The sequence below is a fragment of the Mustela nivalis genome (assembly GCF_964662115.1).
Source record: "Mustela nivalis genome assembly, chromosome: 11".
NCBI classification, from domain to species: domain Eukaryota; kingdom Metazoa; phylum Chordata; class Mammalia; order Carnivora; family Mustelidae; genus Mustela; species Mustela nivalis.
Window position 1 is genome coordinate 104,904,125 of NC_139030.1, and position 22,305 is coordinate 104,926,429.

Here is a 22,305-nt window from a genome sequence, read left to right on the forward strand (position 1 = left end):
GTAAGTTTACAAAGAGCAAATGTCCCATATCATTTTATATTATTGTTATTATGTTATTATTATTTTTTTCCTTTTGAGAATTGGGAAAAGAACACCCTTGCTTGATTTTCATGGGGAGGCCACTTGGACCTGGTCATAGAATGTGGATGTGTTAAGGGATGATAGTTGGAAACCTCTAGACCAAATTGCAGGGGAAAGTCAGAGAAATCCTGACCACCCGCCAGAGGCCCAGGACCCTTGTTCATTCTCATGTGGTTCTTTGATGTTGCTTGAAAATGCATTTCATGAAAGTAAGTTCCATCTCTCAATGTCGCAAAGCACAGATGTCTGTCCATGTTTGGAGGTACTTGGGAGTTGATCTTATCCCAAATGAACATGTCACACATGTGTTCATATGAGGATACTTTATTTTCTCCAGAAAAATGTAGATATTTCAATACTTTATATGAAAACATCTTAGTTGTAGTTTGCCTGAACCCTTCAATCCATCAAGGGAACAATGTCCTGGACCTCTTCTGGAGATGACTGTCTGACTGTCTATTCATTTTCTTCCTCCTGGCGAAATGTGAGTTACCTCGCTTCATTACAGCTAGAAAACCATTGTCAGCCCTTGTGTAAGGCACCAGCCCCTAGGTAATTCACATCAAATTTCTTTTGAGGCTTGTAATTTCCAAAACCAGCAAAAGGATGAAAAGCATGTCTTTTGCTGAATCTAGCAGCAGATGTGTTTGTAAAGTGAGGAAATGGTGTTGCTAACTCACTAACTGTATTTTGAGGGATAATATGATGGGGATATAATTTGACTGGTATTTCCCCTATTAAAGAAATGCAGGCAAACTTTTTTCCTTGGGATCTAAAATGTATATATTACTCTAAAAGCCTCCTGGGAATTTGAACTGCTACTTGCTTGCCTGTAACTTTCCCTCATTTTCTTCCCAGCAGTGGAAAGGAAGTTTAAATCCTGTTTAAATCCACAGTAAACTTTCTACAGCATGAGACTTGGTGGTTGGTGCTAATTCCAAATTCGTGCTCTGCCTAAAAATCATGCAAAATGCTTCCAATCAAATGTGGAACCTGTATGGTTGACCGTGTTTTGGGGGCACTGTTTTACCTGGAGGCGTTAGAGAAAGACCAGAGAGGCTTGCCGAGGGGCAGTTGCCAGGGGTGTGTATAGACCTTGAACGCTGAACTGCGCTGTGTGTATTAACAGGCCGGTGGGAGGTAGGTGGCTGCGTGTATCTTAGAGGTTGAGGATGAGTCCGGCATGTGGAGAGAGGTAGTTTACTGTCTGTCTGCCTGTCGGTCATCTCTTTCTGTCATATGTGGCTATTGGATGGAGGTAGCTCCCTCAGTTCAGAGATTCCAGGTGGGGCTGTTGGGGTCCTTTGGATGGGACATGATGAACCCCAGGTGTGTATGGCAGACCCAGGGGCCTCCTCGAGAAGTTGAGGGGCACGATGTTGGGAATTTTAGCAGGTTGGCAGGAGAGGAGTTGAGCCCGGCTTTTTACCTTCCTTTTACATTTGGGAGGGGGAGGGTTGGAGTGGAAAGAGCAGGAATGAAGGTGGTCGTTGGACGGTGGAAGTGGGTGAGTCTTCCAAGGAGAGGAGAAGCCCGATGGATGATCAGGGAGAGGAGCCCCTGCTTTTCTAGGCAGAGAACACACTATGGGCCTCTGCTTTTAGGAATTAAAAATATAGTAGCTTCCAGATTATTGTTTGGCAAGTGAACCTAGGGTGTTCTATATCCATTTAGAAACTTCTATAATTCTCTTAGAAGAGTCCCTTGTAGTTTTTTTTAAAAAAAGATTTTATGTATTTGTTAGAGATAGCATGAGAGCACGAGCAGGGGGAGTGGCAGGCGGAGGGAGGGGGGAAGCAGGCTCCCCACCGAGCAGAGAGTCCGAGGTGGGGCTCGATCCCAGGACCCTGGGATCATGACTGGAGCCAAAGGCAGATGCTTAAGGGACTGAGCCACCCAGGTGCCCCCTTGTAGATTTTTTTTTTTTAAAGATTAAAAAAAATCACAGGAGACCTCACAGGAATACTTCTGTAGACGAGTGTTTTTGGGTAAGCTTCTAGGCTTCACTTGAATTACCCCTCACCCTCAAGATAGAGTCATTTTTCCTGCCAGCACATGGAGACTGGTAACCTCAGAACTTGGTTGTCCTTCTCTGATATGGCCCAGGTGACACCAAATTGTACTGGTTAAATTTCCTTAGAGTGAGGCCTGAAAATTTAAAAAGCCCATTTTGATGAATTCCCCTAGGAACAAACAAATGGCATACAATATTTTTCTACCAATCAATGATTTTATTGAGTCCTATAAAATTTCATGTCATTCTCTGGGCAGAGTCCCTAGATGCAATCTTTCAATAACTGTTTTATTGAAATTTCAGAATTAGTCTCCATGTTTCCATATAAAGCAATTCAAGTAAAAAATTAATAGTGAAACAGTTCCTAACATGATGTGCCTTTTAAATGATAATACATATTTAATGCTTCCCTGCAAAAGAATTGTGTTCTGAGTGGCTCAGTGGGTTAAAGCCTCTGCCTTTGGCTCAGGTCATGATCCCAGGGTCCTGGGATCGAGCCCCGCTTTGGGCTCTCTGCTCCAAGCCTGCTTCCTCCTGTTTCTCTACCTGCCTCTCTGCCTACTTGTGATCTCTGTCTGTCCAATAAATAAATAAAAAATAAAAAAAAAGAGAATTGTGTTCTTAATAGAAGCTCAACTATTGAAAGTGCAAGAAATTAAGTACTTGGATTACAATACTTATCAAGAAAATCTATATTTTAATTTATGACGATTTCTCAAAAAAGTTTAAAGTAGCAGTGAAGTCATCGGGATCCTTGTTACCAAAGTGGGGATTTAAAAAAAAAATTACATTTTCCCTCTACAACTGTGTTTACCGCAATAAAGGAACAATAAGGTGTGTGTGTGGCGGGGGAGAAGGTAAAGCTTGGGACTGTACCAGGCCTATGTAGGTCAGGGCAGTGTCTGATAAGGGAGGAGCTCTGACTGCGGTATGGGGAGGGTTCCAGTACTGCACTCTTTCACAGAGTAGCTCAGGGGTATCAGTATTGTATCACTTACCCCTGGCGCCACATGTGGCAGGTCTTCCTGGAGGAAGCACATGGTTATGGACCGTCTTTCCCACTCTGCCTCATCTCTCTACGGACACCCCACCGTCTCCCCAGTTCACTGAAAGGGGGGGATATTCTTCCCGGAAGTAATTCTGTGCGCCTGGAGAGACACTGTTGTCAACAGAACCAGGGCTTAAGAATTAATATGAAGAAAAAAACCCAAAGAAAAAAAAAGAATTAATACAAAGAAGATTCTAGTAGTCAAAGACTTTTTATTGTTTTTTTTTTTTTTAAGATTTTTTTATTTATTTGACAGAGATCACGAGTAGGCCGAGAGAGAGGAAAGGACGCAGGCTCCCCGCTGAGCAGAGAGCCTGATGTGGGGCTCGATCCCAGGACCCTGAGATCATGACCTGAGCCTAAGGCAGAGGCTTAACCCACTGAGCCACTTAGGTGCCTGACTTTTTCAATAAAGAAAACCAAAATCTTAGTCAGAGAGGTTTAGGAAGCTAGTAGTAGCAAGATGGAAGAACGGGAAGAAGAGAGACTAAGCCTGCTGGGCTGGGACTGGGAACATGCGCTGCTGACTGTGAGCGAGCCGGGACTTAGCGGTACGGCGCGTAGCTGTGTGTATCAAGTGACAGGGATACTCCTTGGCAGCCCTTCCTGTTCCAGCAACCAAGCCAGTGGAAGAACATTCCTGCCCACGAAATGTCCTGGGCGCAGCCGGTCGAGACCACGAGCGCGGCCTTGCAGGGGCTCCCGCACGCGCCCTCCATCTCCGCATAATCGGCCCCCCCAGACCTTCAGCTGCGGAGTCAGCTCCACATCCCTCCAGTTCGCTCCGGAGTTTGTGGTTCAGGCGCAGGTAACTGAAAACAGATGTGCTGACGGAGAGCTGCTCGCGTTCGCGTGGAGCCCTTGGTGATGGGGGCTGGGGAGCAAAAATGGGCCTTTTGCAGACCTTTGTGCTTTTGCGGAGCGCAGTTTCCCCCGCGCAGCGGTCCCGGCCCACGGTCCAGCCGGACGCCTTCCTTTTTGTGTCCTGGAGGGGCTGCCGCCGAGCTGGAGGGGAGCCTGGGCGCGTTTCCCTCCGTGCTAACCTTTCTCCCCGGCCGGTTTCCTGTCTGCAGATTGCACGCGGCCCCCTGGGACCCCGGGTGATTTTCCAACCTAGAAATCGCCTCTTATTCTTCGGTTAAACACTCATTAGGCTATTCAGCCGCCCTAGGGACCGAGTGAACTGGCAGACCGGTCACATGCTCGGGCTGAGAGAGAGGCAGGGGCGGGACAGCAGGAGAAACAAGGTGGTTTCAAGACAGAAGTACTGCATAAACCCTAAGTCCCAGGGAGGACCGGATTCTGCGGGCCGATTGCTGACCTGATGGCCACAAACCTTCTGTAGCATCCGCTGCTCCAGGGGAGCCGGGGAGGTGCTAGGGAAGCGGGGGTGGGGGGGTTGGGGGAGGGGGAGACGCTCCCCGGCTTCGGGTCGGCTGTGGCGGGGTGGGGTGGGGGGGGCACGTGGGAGCGGAGGAGCCACAGCGCAGGGCGGAGGTGTGCACGTGTGCGGCCAGCCGGCCACTCTCACGCCGGTGGGGGGTGCGGGGGTGCGGGGGTGCGGGTAGGGGGCAGAGAGCTCCCAGGGAAGGATGTTTCCAGAAGGGCAGCTCGGTGGAGGACCCGCGGGTTGAGCTGGTGTTTTTAAACGCGTCATGGTAGGGACTCCTGGGTGGGCGTTGGCTGGTTGTTGGTTGCGCTCAGGTCACGATCCTGGAGTCGTGGGATCGAGTCCCGCAGCGGGTTCCGGCTCAGCGGGGAGCCCGCTTCTCCCTCTGACTCCCGTCTCACACGCTCTCTCTCTCTCTCTCTCTCTCTCAAACAAACAAACAAATAAATAAAATCTTAAAAAAAAAAAAAAAAGCCTCTTGGCAGGAGATTGACGCACTGGGGGAAGGATGGAGGGGGTGTTGGGGCAGAGGTCAGCCAAGCCAGAGGGAACGAGGAATCTCTGCGCGGGGTTCCCGGGAGCCACGGGACTGGGAGCCACGGGGCTGGCCCGGAGGGTTTGCCCGGGAGCCGCGGGCCGTGGGTTGGAGGGGATGGGCCGGGGCAGCGTGTGCGGCCGCTCGACGACCGCTAGTGGGTTTGGATTCCGTGCAGAGCCGTGGAAGACTTGATCCGGGGCGGGAGGCATGCGGAGTTGTGTTTTAGGACTCATAATCTAACCGTGATGTAAATAAGCAATGCCTTATTTACTGCCTGGACTGTGCAGTACTGCTGCTCGGCCACCTTCCAGTTAAAAATGCATTTTGGTGGTGCACCGGTAGGCCCCCTGGCACTGTATTAGGAAGTGACCCTCACAGCCTTGTTAGGTAGGAGAGGGAAAAGCTTTATCACCTTTTCTTAAATCCGCAGGAGCCATATTTTATCAGTCTCTGAAATGTGGGCTGAGTGATGGATGTGCAGTCGTCTCTTAACTACAGCTCTGTAAGCTCAGCCCTGCAATCACGTGGTTATGAAATATTACCCAGCCTGAAACATAAGAAAAAACCCTCTTCATCTGACCTGCTCACAACACACCATATGAGAACCTAACCTTTGAAAGGACGTGGAAAACCAGAGAACCAATGACTGCATGAAATGCAAATGAGAATTCCGTGTGTAGAGATTCTTTTCTCAGTGTTTCTGATTTTTTTTCTCTCTTGAATTTGCTTCCGACCACGCCACCTGTTTCTGTTCCAGATGTTTCCAAGGCCAAAGGTCTCCCTCAGAGATGTGAGGTGCTTGCTTCCTGCTGACCCACATGTCATCCTTGAGGGAACGGAAAAGGATGAAGGGGAAGGGAAGATGGGCCAAGGTGCTGTTTGGTCTTTCTGGTTCATCAAAGCTAGGGCTACAGAGTGGTGCCTTGATTGGAAATGTTGGTCCAGAAGCATCTGGTCTCTTGACAGTGGTACCTGGAAGTTGGAAGTGGGGGGGTGAGGGGAGGGGGTTAATGCATTGGTATTAGTCCGGCCCCAGCTTAGCAGGAGAAATATTCATTGCCCACAGTAATGCTTCAAATAGTTGGTCTTCCCTTACCGGAGTTTCCGTTGCCAGGTCGGCATAAAGCTGGTCCAAAAGAAGCCTGAAGTTTGATTTTGATCGGTTACCACTGGGTGCTGGTCAAACCAGTATTTCATTCATTGCAGAAGCCATGTCCTCCTCAAACTGTGGACCTGGGGTTATCAGTCCTAGTGAGAACAGAAGTGGAAAGGAGTGGAACCAGTACATTTTCCTTACTGTCCCGTAGACAGAGAAGTAGCCATTCAGTTGTCTCTAACCTGGGCCCTCTTATTCCTTGGGACATACTTGGACTTCCCCTTTGATTCACCCATCTCATTTCCCATTCATGAAAAGAGAAAGTCCTCTGTTTTCCTTGTCGTTTCAATCCCATTGTCCACGGATATGTAGTAGCTATTGCATGAGGGCTTATGGACTCTTTATCTTTTTTAAAAGATTTTATTTATTTATTTATTTGACAGAGAGAAAGTGAGAGCACAAGCAGGGGGAGCAGCAGCAGAGGGAGAGGGAGAAGCAGGCTCCCCACGGAGCAGGGAGCTGGATGCAGGGCTTAATCTCAGGACCAGGGATCATGACCTGGGCTGAAGGCAGATGCTTTACCCACTGAGCCACCCAGGTGCCCTGAGACTCTTTATTTTTAAGTGATGTGACAAGTCACTGAATTAAAGACTGTGTAATGTTCCCTTTGTTATTAGGAGGACCCCCCCCCCCATTGCTTGCTATGATTGCCCACTCCCAGTCCCCTCTCTCAGGTGCTCACCTGCATCTTTCTGCCCCCACCCCCTGCAATGGCTCTGGAGACATTCTAAGCAGATGTTCTCAAAGTGTGGTCCCCACATCAGCAGAATTCACACCCGGGAAAACTGTTCGAAATGGAAATGTCAGGGCCCCAGCTGGGATCTGTGGCATTGGAAGATGTGGGTCCGGCCTCCTGTGTGTTTTAACAAGCCTCGTAGGTGATTCTGGTGCCTGCTAAATTCTAGGTGTTTGAGTTTAGGAAATACTTACCAACAACCGATGGCTTATGGAGAGCTTTGATCTTTCCCTTTGGAAGTGATGAAAATAAGTTTTGTGTCTACCTGGGTATACACCCAAGTTGTAGAATAAAAACAGAATCTGATGCATTTCATCTTCATTTCTATTCATTGTTGACAATTTCGGTATTAGAACGGGGAAGCTTAGCGCTTTGCAATTTAACAGCTTGTTAAACACCACTTAACCCCTTAGCACTAGCCAATTGCTTTTCCTCCAAGCATGTTTCCATCCCCACCCTCCCACCAATACCCTCCTGATTTGTGCAGTCACTCACTATTAGGCTAATTTGATGCTCTGGGATACAGTGTTAAGATGACTCTCTGATTAGGTGGGAATTGATTAAGCGGAAGCTGCCTTATTCTGTTGCTAGATCAGTGGAAGCAAAGAAAACGCCTCATTCCAAGCCTTCTTGCATTTACCGTTGCCTCAGTTAGGTTGCTTTTCTGTGATTCGTGGCTCCTGAGCATGGGTGACTCCTAAATTCCTCTTCTCATCCTAGAGTCTTTCTGGCCACATGTGAATAATATATGCCCAGAATCCCTAACAGTGGTGGTTTCTTTTTGTTGTCCCGAATGCTGGTGACAGGCAAATAGCAAGATGGATAGAAATCACACTTGTTGAAACTCCCTGGGCCTTCTCCCATACTCACCCACCTCCCACCTTTTTTTTTTTTTTTGACCAGGTCCTGAGTGTTAGCTGGATGGTCAAGCCCTGTCCTCTGGGCTGCAAGGCCCGAGTCTGAAACCTTGGGTTAAGTTACTTGACTTCTCTAGGCCTCACTAGCTTCTTTTGAAAACCTGGGCAGGAAGAGTATTTATTCCAGAGGGTAGGAGGGGGTTTTAATGGAGATAATGTATGTCAAGGTCATTTGCAGTAATGCTCCCCAGACAAGAGCTTCCGTCTCTTGCTGTCTTTCAGACCCTCCCACTCCAGTGCACCCTCTTCCAGACCCCTCTCCTAGGCTGGTGTCTCCCTTTCTTGACTTCCCATAGTGCTTTGTTGGTTTCTTTTTCTGGCACTTGACAATTATGTGCCTGATGTTATAGATGTAATTTTAAACTCTCCTTTTAGACCGTGAGTACCTCTAGGCTCGGCGATGGCTTGGCGCCCCCCTCTCTCCTCCATAGCTGTGGCTTCCAAGCCTGGATGATCATCACATTCACCTGGGGAGCTTTGAAAGCAATCCAGATTCCGGGGTTCTAGCCCCAGAGAACATTCTGGTGCGTTGGAATTTAAAAACCTAGATTTAAAAAAATACTTCGTATTTTAAGTAATCCCTTTGCCCAGCATGGGCCTCAAACTTATTACCCTGAGATCAAGAGTCACATGCTCTACTGACTAAACCAATCAGGCTCCCTCTAGAAATCTAGATTTTTTTTTAAATGATTGCCACAGATGCTTCTGCTGCAGGTGGGTGCCAGACCCCGGCTTTAGAGTCAATTCCACAAGGCGGTCGTTTCCACCTCGGTCAAATTCAACACCCCCTTTTATATATTTTGCAACGTCCTCTTTCCTTCCTGAAATGAAACTCATAGATAATAGACATCACTTACACACAATATTAAAAAACAAAACAAAAGACTCCAACTCCAATATATCTCCAATAAAAGAAGAACATGAAAATAATTTATAGCTTGTATTTCAATATGTGCACAGTTTCGTTAGAAGGCACAGTGAAATAATCGGATAAATTAGGTTTAAGAAATATTGAACTGGGTATTATCACTAATTATATATATATATATATATATATATATATATATGGCCTTAGAAATAAGGGCTAATAAGCCTTTTTAGGTATATCACTAAGAATAAGACAACTATAAATGTAGACTAGTACAGGTGAGCTGTGGAGGTGACTCATTAATCATGAGTGACCGTCCTGAAACTCTCATGATTTTTGGAGATGGTAGAAAAATTCTTGGTAATGTTCTGAATAGAAGAAAGCCCAGCCTTCTCTTGATTTGTAGGGTAATCACATTCCTAGCAAACTTAGTGTATTTAAAACTGGACAGCATAGTTTTATGAAACACAGAGTTAAGATCTAGACTCAGACGATTATATAAACTTTGTTCTGAGAGTTGCGGGGGACCTAGGACAACCTTCAATAGGGACCTTCTGGAGTATTGTAGGAGTCTAGCATTCCTGCTCCCCGCTCCCCAAATACCAGCAGAGCCCTGCAATCATTGTAACAACCTTACCCTGTTCCAGAGCCTGGAGGGACAGTGCCACTCCACCAAGAGTCACAGCCACAGCAGTAGAAAAACCTAAACTCTCGCCAGGGCACAGGAGCCCTGAGACCTCCAGCAGGTTGCCCCTAAGACATTGTATTCTGTATGTCTTTCCATAATATGAATCAATTACCAGATTTTGAATACTTCAAATAAATGGCATGTATGTTAAAAACAAAACAAAAACAAAAACAAAACTGGACAACAAAATTATGGGTGTAAGGTTTTTTCTTTTCCTAAACCAGAATTGGCTTCTGTTCTTAGTCACATTATAGAAACCTGGGGGTACTTGAAACTGTAAAAGAGCTCCGTCGCACCTTCGGTTCTCAGGAAGCAGGTATCGATGTGGAATTTGGGTTGCAAGATGCTCATTGGGGAGCAAAATCTAGGAAGGGAAGGAAGCAGGACCGGGTGGACGAAGAGGTTGCAAAGGCTCCAGCCAGCCCGGTGAGAAGCCTCGTAGTGACCGTTTGCCGTGCTGGTGCCCTGCTTTGTGCCAGAATTCCCGCCTTGGGCACCAGATGGGGTGGTCACTCGCAGAGAACAGGACAGGGTGGCCTGGGGGGGCTACCCTTTGCAGCTGAGGTGGACCCTGAGGGAGCGGGGGGCTCAGGGACAGTGGGCTGTGTGCACTCCCCGCGCCCCCGGCAAGTCCTTGCACAAACAGGGGTGCGGGCGGCTCAGGTCTGGGCTGCCCCAGGGTTTGTGTGAATCCTCACGGGGGCCTCCCGGTAACCCTCGGAGAGAGGCACGGCGATCATTCCCATTTCAGAGATGAGGAAACGGAGGCTTAGAGAATTCGCACTCAATTCCCTGGTTTAAGTACCTAACTGGTGCCTCCAGCCAGCTTCCGGCAGGGATGTCCACGTGGGCGTGACAGTTCCCTCCCTCCCGATCATGGGGTTGGCGTGACTCGCAGTTCCCGGAGCTGGAGTGGGACCCTGGAGCCCCTGAAGCCTGTCTCCTTCTGGTTTCTCTCGTGGTTGCTTGAGTAGCTTTCGGGTCGATTAGCACAGTGAGGTGGAAATAGCCGAGTCCTTTCACATTCCCAGCTTTTATCACTGGATCAGCTTAAGGAATTCATTTAAAAAATCCGTGACATGCCCGATTGCAGCTTGTTTTGTGATAAGATTTTCCTTCCAGGTTGCTTCTGGCGTTGACAAGGACATTTGACTGAGGGGCTCTTGGGAAGAGGGCCCTGAGCCTTCCAGATAGAACTTCTCCGGCTCCAGCCAACTGGAGGGTGCAGGGCTTGGGGGGGAAGCCCTGGCTGGCGGCTGCTTGGGGAGCCTGAGGTGCGCTAGTGACGCCTGTGCCTGCCAGGCACACTGGCCTGCTTCCTCGCCTCTCTCTCTCTCTCTCTCTCTCTCTTGCCTGGGGCTGCAGCCCAGGCGCTCAGTGGCTGATGAAAAGGCTTTCAAATCATTTGCAGGTCTCCCGGGGAGAACTACTGTCTTTAATCAAAGGCAAGGCCATGTCTGCTGCTCTGTGTTGGAATAATTTTGGCTTTTTAACCAAGCAGATGGGAATGGCTACCAGGTATGAGGTTGGCCGCAGGCAAGTCCAGCGGCCGGTGAGCCTTATTAACTCCGACAGAGGAAATAAACACTCCAGGAACATAGTTCTTAGTAGGATTGCTTCATGCTTTTGAGGCTAGAATTCTTTTAAAATAATTTAATTTTTAAAAATTACAGAAGATTCACTCCCTGTAACAATGCAGCCTCCCAGCCCGTCCGTGTCACCACACCCGCGGGACGTCTGTGTCCGCGCTCGCGTGGCTTTCCTTCCTCACCGTGTGCCCTGCTGACTCCGACGTGGGCAGATACATGCACCCGCATGGGTTTTTTTCCCTTCCTTTTCAATAAAAATATGATTCTAAATATTTCATGAGTTTCTTTATCCACCACACAGCGTATTAGGGACACTCCCTCCCGCAGGTCAGTGCCCAGCTTTATCAAATGCCGGAGTGTGGGTGATTCCTTCAGCCGCTTTCCCTGTGGACGCGCGTTCAGCTTGCTCCCCGTTTTCATTGTTTAAAAAGAATGCGGCAAAGAGCATCATTAGGGACTCGATCCAGGGACGCTAGGATATGACCTGAGCTGAAGGCAGTCGCTTACCCAACTGAGCCACCCAGGCACCCCAGAACATCATTAGTTTTAATCATGCTTCTGCGGGTACCCTGAACCTGGGAACAGGGAGGTGAACAAGACAGAGAGGCTCCCTGCTTTCTAGAAGTTTACCGTCGTCGGAGGGGAGCCGTGTGTCAACAGATAAAACAATATACAGGATTGGAAACAGCTGTCGCAGGTGAGGCATCCAAGAAAAACAAAGACGCTGTGTTGGAGGAAGGTCGTCTTTCCCGAGGACAGCGGAGACCTCGGGATGGGACACCCTCGGACACCTGCCAAGGACAGCAGGGCTGGTGACGGAGGTTACTTTCTGTCCTCGGGTCACTCATCAATGCAGGCTGCCGCCCAGCCTTCTGCAGAAGTGCCAGGGGTCGCACCCGCCCCCCCCCCCCCGTGTCCCCGAGGCCCCTTCCCCCGTACCTTCCTCGGCTTCGGTGGCTGTTAGGTTTTCCAAATTCTGCCGGTCCTGTGTGTGAAAAACGGACCTGTCCCTTGGAGCTAGTGACTTTAGCTTTCTCTGTGTTCATTGACCTTTTCACATCTCTCTCTTCTTTCACCTGCTTATTCATTGGCTCACTTGTGGCTTATTCAGTGACTTTGCAATGAAAAGAACTCAGGTTTTCTAGCATCTTCTGACCAGTGTGTAGGTGCCCTTTGTCTGTCACAGCTTCCCACGTCGTCACTTGTTTCCGTTTCATCTTACTGCTTCTGAGACTTCTCTCCCACAGCCTGAGCGAGACCCAGTCCTCATTAACTAATCCTCGGGGTTAAGGACCCAAGGCCTTTGGCCTATGGGTTTTGCAGAGGCCTAAAAACATGTCTGAAAATCAGGGAAAAAAACAGCTTTTATTGGCTTCTTGAATATTAAAAGAAAATTGTAAAATCGAAGGAAACATATATTTAATCATTATTAATATATTTTATATTATTATTAAATAATTATATAATTTATAGATAATATTTATTAATATATAATTTAGATATATTTATTAATAATATAATTTATATAATTGTTATAATTAAATACTATTATTAAATATATATTAAATATATATTTAATCAAACAGAAAACGTAACTTTATGTTAACTAGTCATTTACAATTCAACTCAAAGTATAGTTATTTATAACTCAAATAAAAGTAATGTTGGGGCACCTGATGGGTGGCTCAGTCGGTTGGGTGTCTTCGAGCTCTTGATTTCAGCTAAGGTCGTGATCTCAGGATCGTGAGACCGAGCCCCACATTGGGCTGTGTGCTCGGCCGGGAGTCTGCTTGAGAGTCTCTTTCCCTCTCCCTCTGCCCCCTCCCCCTGAAATAAATAAATAAATCTTTAAATAAAAGTAATATATATTTAGTGGGGGTGGGGTGGGTATATTTTTACATTTTTAATATGGTTTGGGCAGGACTTCTAAATGAAAAAATGGTCTGTGGCCTCAGAGATTTGAAGCCACCCTCAAATCTCCCAGAATTCCACCACATCCCAGAATGCTTAGAAAGAAAACATTCCCTCTTCTACTTGTCTCTCAGGTTCCTTGAGTTCTCCTTTTCTGTGTTCTTTCTTGACCTTCTCTGCTTTATTGCCTCCTGGTCACTTAAGAGTTCTGCATTCCGGCTTCTCCCAACATGCCACTGGATTGATCTAGCTCATTCTCTGTGGCTCCATGATCCGGCTCTCACCTTAGCCTGGAATTTCCTGGGATGATTGACCTCACTGATTACTCCCTTCTGGAAGCTCTTTGACTTCCTTGATTTTGCCCATTTTCTCTTAGTTTTCATTCTCCCTTTCTGACCCTTTTTCCTCAGTCCCCCACCTCCCAAATCCTTGGTTCCTCACAAATCCTTCCCCGTCTCTTCTTCCTTAGCTAATTTCAGGATTTTTTTGTCTTCAAATACCCTATTGGCTGTATACTGCCTCCAATCCTTTGTAGAGGAAAAAAATATATAAATTTTGAAAAGAATCTTCACACCCCTCTCACCACCACAAACTAAACAAAACATACCTTAAAAGGTTGCCTTAATGCTAGGGAGTGTTTTAAAACTGTGATTTGCAACCCATTACTGGATTGTGAGTGTAATGGGCTATGGTTGCATTTTTAAAAAACAAAAGAGAACAGAAAATAGAGTTTTATATCATGTGTAGTAAGATACTGTTTTGTGAAACTTCTGTTAAAAATGTGTACTTGTGTGGCCTGGTCATTGGGCAGTTGGAATTATGAGGCATTTCAAGATGGCGACAGCAGAGCCGTGAACCGTGAGTGGGGCCATCCTGAACCAGCTTCCGTGGAGCAGCTGCTCCTGCTGTCTGTGTTCAGGCCCCCTCCTCTGGTCTGCTCCCCTACAGCTTGCAGCTTTCTTTGTTCCGGTCTACCTGGGCCCAGTTTCTGCTGTGTCGATGCCCAGTGGGTCATGTCTGGCTCCAGTACCTCAGACTTCTCACCTCTGGTTGTCCCTCTCCCCGGACCGGTTAGCAAGTCTGGGGAGGACCCCTCCCAGGAGCCTTGGGGAATGGCTTGGATATTTCCAACCCAGATGTCTCTCCTCAGCCTTAGTCTATGTATTTCTTCTTAGAAATGATACCTGGACGTCACCCTTCCATCCCCCTGCAAACCTGCTCTTACTCCTGGATTCATGGCTTTGGGTAGAGCCACTACTGTTTACTCAGTTGGCCAAGCTGAAAACCGTGGGGGTTATTCTTTATTCTTTGTTTCTTCCTTGTTCCCACCTCCTCACACCCCATCAGCTGCCAAGTCTCGTCGACTTGGCCTCCCACATAACTGCTTTGAGTCTGTTTTCTCTTTTCCAAGTCTGGCAGAGAGTCTGACTCCTGGGCAGGGCTTACCAGGCCCTTCACCCTGGTCCTCCCCTGCCTGCCATCCTCAGCCCCTCCCTCCCCACCCACCCCTGCTCCAGCCACAAATCCATTCCTCTGAGGTCTCTGGCTTCTCGGTCGTGAGTGGTGCCCCCCGCCTTCCTTCCCTGGGACGTTTGGAAACACGCAGGGTGTTGAGTTAGTCATCAGAACAACCGGGGGTTGTCACCAGCAGTTAGGGGGTGAGGTCGGCGATGGCAAGTAGCCTGCCAGGTATGGGACAGCCTCTGAGGTGGGGACCTGGCCTGCCCAGAGCTTGCAGGTAGCCACCCCGCTGAGACACAGAATGGTGCCATGTCCTGCCTTGGTCCTTTGTCCGGCCTTTCCCTTGGCCCGAGATGCTCCTCCTCGCCCTCGGCCTGGGAACTCCTGCCTGTTCTTTGAGTCCTGTTCTTTGAGTCCCACTCCCTGAAGCTGCCTGTGCCCCTTTGACAGCGACATCAATCCGTTTGCACACCTCGTTCCAGGGTGCTTGGGCCTCCAGTGCAGCACTCTTTGGAGGGTGTCTTTTGCTTTGTGCTCCCGGCGCCTCGCCCAGGGCCGGCAGGGGAGGCGGGCAGAGCGGCGGAGGAGAAGGAAACCTCTGCTTCTGGTTCTTGGGTTGGGCTTTACTTATTACACGTGAATTTTGTCTTCTTCCTCCACGCCTCTTTTTTTCTTTTTTCTTTTCCCCTTTCTCAGTTGCAGCCTTTCTCACTCTGGCACGCGCTCGCTCGCTACTACGGGCTGGCTCTCTTCCACGCTCGCAGGCATCGCTGGTTCCTCGAGGCGTCTGAGAGCTGAAATAGATCTTGGCCATCTTGGCTCCCGAGGTGTGATCTCAGTAGTTACAGCTCCTGTTTCCAAGGCAACAACAGCCTTCTGGTGAGGAGCCGGGTGCTTTTCTGAGGGGATCTCCATTAGGAGAGTGGAGTGTTAGGGATTGTATCTCCATATTCAAACTTTCCCTGCTTTATTGCTTATCAAAGGCCAGTTTTCATGAGACGAGGGCAGGGATAACATATTACTGGGCTCTGGCGATTTGGGGACTTTTGATTGACGCACGCTACACACGTAGGAGAGAGCACAGATAATAAGCATGTATCTTTGTGAACACAGTCTTGTAAATAGTACGAGGCCAGCACCCCAACATTTAATGTTTTTTTTTTGTGGAAATCTTGAATATTTTTTCCTAATGTGCATTTTGTATTTCTTATTTTTTTGTTTATTTTTAAACAAATTTTATTTGAGAGAGAGTGTGAGAGAGAGAGAGATCATGAGCGGGGGGGAAGGGTAGAGGGAGAAACAGGCTTCCTGCTGAGCACACAGCCCGATGCGGGGCTCGATCCCAGGCCCCTGGGATCATGACCTGAGCCAAAGGCAGATGCCCAACTGACTGAGCCACCCAGGTGCCCTGCATTTTTGTATTTTAACTAAGAATCACATTTCTTTCCCAAACCGATCTTAGTCTAAGATCTGTCATACAGACGTTTCCTCTCATGCACTCTCCCCACACTTTTTTTAGGGAGGGGGCGGGGCAGAGAGAGAGAGAGAGAGAGAGAGAATCTTAAGCTGTCTCCACACCCAGCACGGAGCCCAATGTGGGGCTCGATCTCACAACCCTGAGATCGTGACTTGAGCTGAAAGTAAGGGTTGGATGCTTAACCAACTGAGCCACCCAGGTGCCCCAAGACAAATTTTCATGGCGTGTATGCTACAGCCTGGCGTAGAAGGGCTTCATAGGTGGTCCCCAGAGCCTCTGGCTTATTGTCTATAACTGCCGTCTGGAGAACCGTGTTATTTCAGGGAATAAATGCCTTGACCACACGGTAATGCACATCGAAAAGTGTTTGAGAGACATAGATAGCCTCCTCCAGCCAGTCAGTTGTCTCTTTGGTGAGCCTTAGGTTTTTCCTGCCTCTGCACCCACGCAGTGGCAATGTCTTCTCCTTGGCCAGCTATTTGGGCATTTCAGACACAGAGGCCACTTTGCTCTTTGGCCATGGAGAAGGTAATGCCCTTGGGCCATGGAGAAGGGGGCAGTTGGCAGCCCTGTGCCCCTCTTTTCCTGTCATAATCTGCTGGGTTCCTCAGCCTTACCACAACCTGAGAGGGCTGACACCCACCTGGAGGTCCTCTATTATTTTGGCTTTGAGGATTTAAGGGGCTCCCTTAACGCTAGGATTCTGTGGAACGTCAACTCTAGTTCGGCCTTTGTGTTCCATGTCAGAAAACTGAACTTTGGTGTTTGTTCCCAGGTTATAATTCCTATCTTGTGCCTAATTCTGTCGACTCTTCTCAGTTCCTCCCTTGGTGACTTTCCCCAGCTCCTCTGGAATGACTTCCTCCCTCAGAATCCCAGTGCTGGGAGCAAGGTTTCCACTCCCTGCAGACTTCCCTATACTCCTGGCGTTTTGTTGTAGATATCCCTACTCTGCTCCTAGAATAGCTGCTCACTTCGGTCACCACCAGTTGTCTGGGTCTGTGATTTCCAGATACCCTGCCTAATGGAACAATCACCTGTTAGCCCCTGGAGATGCCCCACTGAAATAGTGTGAGTTCACTTAGTGCCCCCCTATTTGGGACTTGGCTGTCTGGCCCGTTATCTGTCCAGAACTAGGTAGAGAATCAGGAAGCAGTCTGAAAAACAGAGCTTGTAATCAGCCAATCTTAGATGTTACAAGGTCTAAGGCTTATATTCTTTACTCCAGGGAGAAGGCCTTAGGCCCCCACCTAGATCTTTGTACTCCTACTTTGGATAGACTGCTGTAAGTTGTGATTCTCTGGCTTTTAAGTGCACAATAAATTAGAAACAGTCAGTTATAGGCTGTTTACAACAGGGAGGAATGATGACCCAGCAGAAAGAGAAGGGTGGGAAAATTGGTAAAAGCATGAAAGAGCTGAAAAATTACATAAACTATTTTAGGGTGATTTAGTATTTTAAAGCAGACTAAGAGCATCTTTGAAATATAGGATATATAGGGGTGCCTGGGTGGCTCAGTCGGTTAAGCGTCTGCCTTCAGCTATGGTCATGATGTTAGGGTCCTGGGATCGAGTCCCGCATCGGGCTCCCTGCTCCACAGGGAGTCTGCTTCTCCCTCTGCCTGCTGCTCCCCCTGTTTGTGTTCTCTCTCTCTGTCAAATAAGTAAATAGATAAAATCTTAAAAAAAAAAAAAAAGGGATATATAGAGTGTGGTACCCTTGCTATTGGCAAAATATGCTGTTATAATCTTTATAATCTCAAGAAGCTAAGAAAGGGTGCTACTATATGCTTTAAGAAAATTTCCACCTGAAATGGCTAGATAAGAAGCATTCCCACATTTATAAGGGCTAAATATCTAGTCTTTCAGCCATCTAATATTTAGTGAGCACCTATTATGTGTCAGTCATTGTTCTAGGTGCTGAAGCTACATCACAAAGCAAAATACAAAATTCCTGCCCTCTTGGAAATTCATCTAGAAGACTAGGCTATCCAGAGCAAGTAATTCTCCATGACCTGAGAGATCCATCCTTTTTTTCTTTATTATTTTTAATACTTACATAGGGAGGGTATTTTCTTTTTTAATGTTGTGAATAGATTCAATGAAAGAGATTATCTCTAATACTTTCAAAATTGCCTCTGTGGATGTCCTGTACCACGCTGAAAGTCTCTTGTACTTGACTTACCCAGTTATTTCATTTTTTATCACAGTAGGAGGCAGGATGTGTGGCTTGTGTTTTTGCAGGCGGGGAAAGGGTAGAATGGAGAAGGGTAAAGACTTGCCCGAGGCTGTATAGGGTTGGGGATGCTCTTCCATTCCCAGAGTGGAGAATTTACCACTCCCAAGTTCAAGTCTCTGGGTGGGGACCATCCTTCAGTTTGTATAAAGAAAAAGGGAAGAAAAAGTCCACATTTTAAGTATGAAAGATGAAGAACAAAACAGAGTGATTTATTTGTGTAATCAGTCCTGAAGGCATTCCTCACCCATGGCTTCTGGGTCAGATAGCAGACTCAAGACTTGCTTGTCTATTAGTGGCCTAACCAGCTCTCTTCAGGATGTAATTTCAACTGTAATTTTCTTTGCTTCCCCCTCCCCTTGGCATGCTTACAGAAAGCTCTTAGCCATTCTTTGAGGATTTCTAAATTGTCAAAATTGAAACAGTGCCTGTGGCTTTTATTTTGGTCCCTAATCAGAAAGGACTGAAAACTGGGTGGTGTTTGGTGGAGTGCTCCTCAGATGATCACCTCCGGTTGGTCCCCTGAAGGACCAAGTTCATCCTGGCCAGGCAGCCGCCGCCCCTCACACGGGTCCCACTCTTCTGCGCAGCGACTTTGCTGTCAGCGCACAGAGCGTTTGACTTATTTGTTACTGAAGGTGATTTCCGTACAGGGATGTGATGTTTCCATATGCTTTGCATTCGAGGCTGATTTTTAATGACCTCAAACCAAACCTGCTTTAAATGTTAGCCCTTGGAAGATGTGATAAAATACATTCTCTCCCGGAGTTCAATTTTGAAGACAGAGATGGCTGGGGCAGACCGTTTAGGTTATGCTGTTAATAAAGCCGAAGGGTGGAAATGTTATCAAGACCTTTTCTTTGTCACCTCTTTTCAAGATCGTGGAATTATGGGCTCCGTCAAGTGTTAAAGGAAAGTGGCACCCATTGGTTTGTGGCATCCTCACGGCAGCGTTGAATATGCTCACATCCGGTCTCAATTATGGCACTTTTTCCGCACGTGAGAAATGTACACGCAGGAGTTAAATCGCGAAACAAAACACTCAGTCAGTTTTCATTAGACAAAGCAGAGGCAGCAAAGAAGAGAGGGAGCCAGGGAGAGACCCCAGACTTTTATCTTACAAAAGCTTTACTTAAGGACACGCATTAGTGTTTCTGTGACTAATGTAAGGAGAGAGTACCGGCGTGTGGAACGGGTTAATGGTGTGTCTACTCTTATTTGGGGTTTTGGCTAGAGCGAGGCTCAGGCTGACATGGGCCAGAGCTGCTTGATGAGGACTCTGCTCTGTGGGAGGCTCACTGGGTCTTCTCAGTGTTTTTGGCTCCTGACTCTTTCACCATTTTTGTCATCCGGCCAAACATCATTTTCCTTCTGTAAGTGGTAATGACTATTAAAAAAGTGAGAAGGGTTCATGTCTTCTAAAGCAGATTGTGTAACTCTATTTTTTTTTTTCTTATTTATTTATCAGAGAGGCAGAGAGAGAGAGAGGAGGAAGCAGGCTCCCAGAGAGAGCCCGATGCGGGACTCGATCCCAGGACCCCGAGACCACGACCTGAGCCGAAGGCAGCGGCTTAACCCACTGAGCCACCCAGGCGCCCCTGTAACTCTATTTTTAAAAAGACTTTCTTTTTTAGCAGGGACACCTGGGTGGCTCCTTTGGTTAAGCCTCTGAGTTTGGCTCAGGTCATGATCCCACGGTCCTGGGATCCAGCCCTGGGTGGCACACGGCACTCAGCAGGGAGTGTGCTTCCCCCTCTCCTCCTGTCCCTACCCCCACTTGAGCTGTCTCTGTCTTTCTCTCAAATAAATAAATAAAATCTAAATAAATAAATAAATGAGTATATATTCTTTTTTAAAGAGCAGTTGTAGGTTCACAGCAAAAATTGAGAGAGAGGTAGAGATTTTCCATGCAATACCTGTCCCTGCATGGGCACAGCCTCCCCAGTTATCAGCATCCCCAATGTCCCCGGTATAGTCCTACGTTTGTTACCATTGATGAATCCGCACTGACACATTATTATTATTTTTTTGAAGTTTTATTTATTTAATCTCTCTACCTAACATGGGATTTGAACTCCTGACCCTGAGATCAGGAGTTGCATGCTCTCCTGACTGAGCCAGCCAAGTGTCCCCCCATTGGTACATTATAATGTAGGTTTTTTTTTTAAATTTTTTATTTTTTATAAACATGTATTTTTATCCCCAGGGGCACAGGTCTGTGAATCACCACTCACCAAAGCACATACCCTCCCCAATGTCCATAACCCCACCCCCCTTCTCCCAACCCCCCTCCTCCCAGCAACCCTCAGTTTGTTTTGTAAGATTAAGAGTCACTTATGGTTTGTCTCCCTCCCAATCCCATCTTGTTTCATTGATTCTTCTCCTACACACTTAAGCCCCCATGTTGCATCACCACTTCATCATATCAGGGAGATCATATGATAGTTGTCTTTCTCTGCTTGACTTATTTCGCTAAGCATGATACGCTCTAGTTCCATCCATGTTGTGTCGCAAATGGCAAGATTTCATTTCTTTTGATGGCTGCATAATGTAGTTTTTATAAAAAGAATCTGTGAACTCTGACCTGGCGACTTAATCCTAAATACTTTGTCCAGTTACCTGTAGTTACGGATTTTGGTTTCCTGAGCTATAAAGATGTAATTTTTCTCTTCACCCTCAGGGTCTGTGAAAGGTTAAGACAAAGTTCCCATTTTATAGATGATGTGAACTTTTCCACTGCCCAGATAAGTCCTGCCTTTTGACGGAGGCACAGGGAGGGCAAGGTGAGATCTTTGCTGGATGAGACGGATGCTGGGCCTGCAGACAAGACTTGATTCTGTGAGATCCCCAGCTGAAGGGGAGGAAAGGCACTTCTTATTTTGGGTTACTTATTGTACCTCTTGATTTGGGGGATTGTGAAAATTGATACTGATAACACAAGAAGATTGGTTTTAACATCAAACACTGACAATGGATGCAAAAAACACGGTGGCAAATTTCCTTCAAGAAATCCAGGGCGCTTTCTGTTTAAGGAAGAGATATCAAAAGATAGTCGTTGGAGTGCTTCAAGACATGTACTAGTTAGGATTCTGGTTGGGTCAAAACAACAACACAGAAGTTTATTTTATTCTCATCTATACCCGTCTGAGCAGAAGCAGACCAAGACTGAGAAGATGGCTCCATGATGCTGGGGATAAAGTTTTGTTCTCCCTTTTTACTACGCCATCGCTACCACACATCTTCCATCTTCCAGCTAAGATGGTTGCTCCACTTTCTGTCACTGTGGCAAAAGGGAGTTAGTAGAAAGGGGAAGGCAGCTTTCTTTCCTTTTGAAAGCATGACCTAGAAGTTGCAAATATCATGTGGCTCATATCCATTGCCCAGAACCAGTCACATGACAACTTACCCACAGGGGAAGCTGGGAAATGTAGTCTTTAGGTAGGCAGCCATGTGCCCAGCCAAGCCTTGTATTTCCATCGAGGGAATGGGCATTGGGGAGTAAACTGGGAGCCTCTGCCACACAAGAATAGTAGCAGGAGTATTTCCTCACTGTTGCTCTATCACTATGGCTTCTGGGAAAATTCAGACTTGACACTAGTAAAGAGGCATAGTTGTAATTCACAAGCAGCACGAGAGCATATCATGCAGTGGATATGTGTTACCTTGTGTGTTGCTCAGATGCCGTGTAAGGGAAGTTCATTTTAAATGTATTGTCATTTTCAGTTAAAAGTGATTGTACACTCTTCTAGATATTCTTTTGTGGGAAGAAGGGACCCATTTTGGTAAGTTGGAATGTTCATGTAGGATTTCTATAAGCCCAAGTCCATATGTGTGGAAAGTTGAAAAGGCTTCAGAAACGGCAGCCTCCAGGGAGTAGGTCAAAATATGTCATTCTGGATGGGAATTTGACCCTCGAGTTGTCAGTGCTTGGTAATTAGGGTTGACTTTATGATGTTGATTCTAGGAATGGAGCCAAATGTTACAAACTCATTTAGAACTACTCCCACCCCCTGTGAGTAACTGTATTAATAAGTAATTTTAGGGTCTGTGTTCTAAAATAATTTTATTAAAATAGAGCAGTGTCTCTTGTGTCTCTCCAAGGAGATAGTGCCAGAAAGCTCTGCCATCTATTCTTTCTGACTACTTCCCGTCTGGATTTTGTTTACTGCTCTTTTCCCAGAGCACTCCATCAGAGG

The 22,305-nt window shown here is 47.0% G+C and overlaps 1 protein-coding gene and 1 long non-coding RNA gene across 9 annotated transcripts in view; both read left to right on the forward strand.

The window, feature by feature from the left end:
• Positions 1-22,305, forward strand: part of ANKRD44 (ankyrin repeat domain 44) — a 312,848-nt gene that overhangs the window by 22,481 nt on the left and 268,062 nt on the right. The window lies entirely within an intron of this gene.
• On the forward strand, positions 4,605-7,273 carry LOC309843539. Its single transcript, XR_014300195.1, has 2 exons — positions 4,605-6,666; positions 6,741-7,273. It is a non-coding gene; the product is annotated as an uncharacterized lncRNA (long non-coding RNA).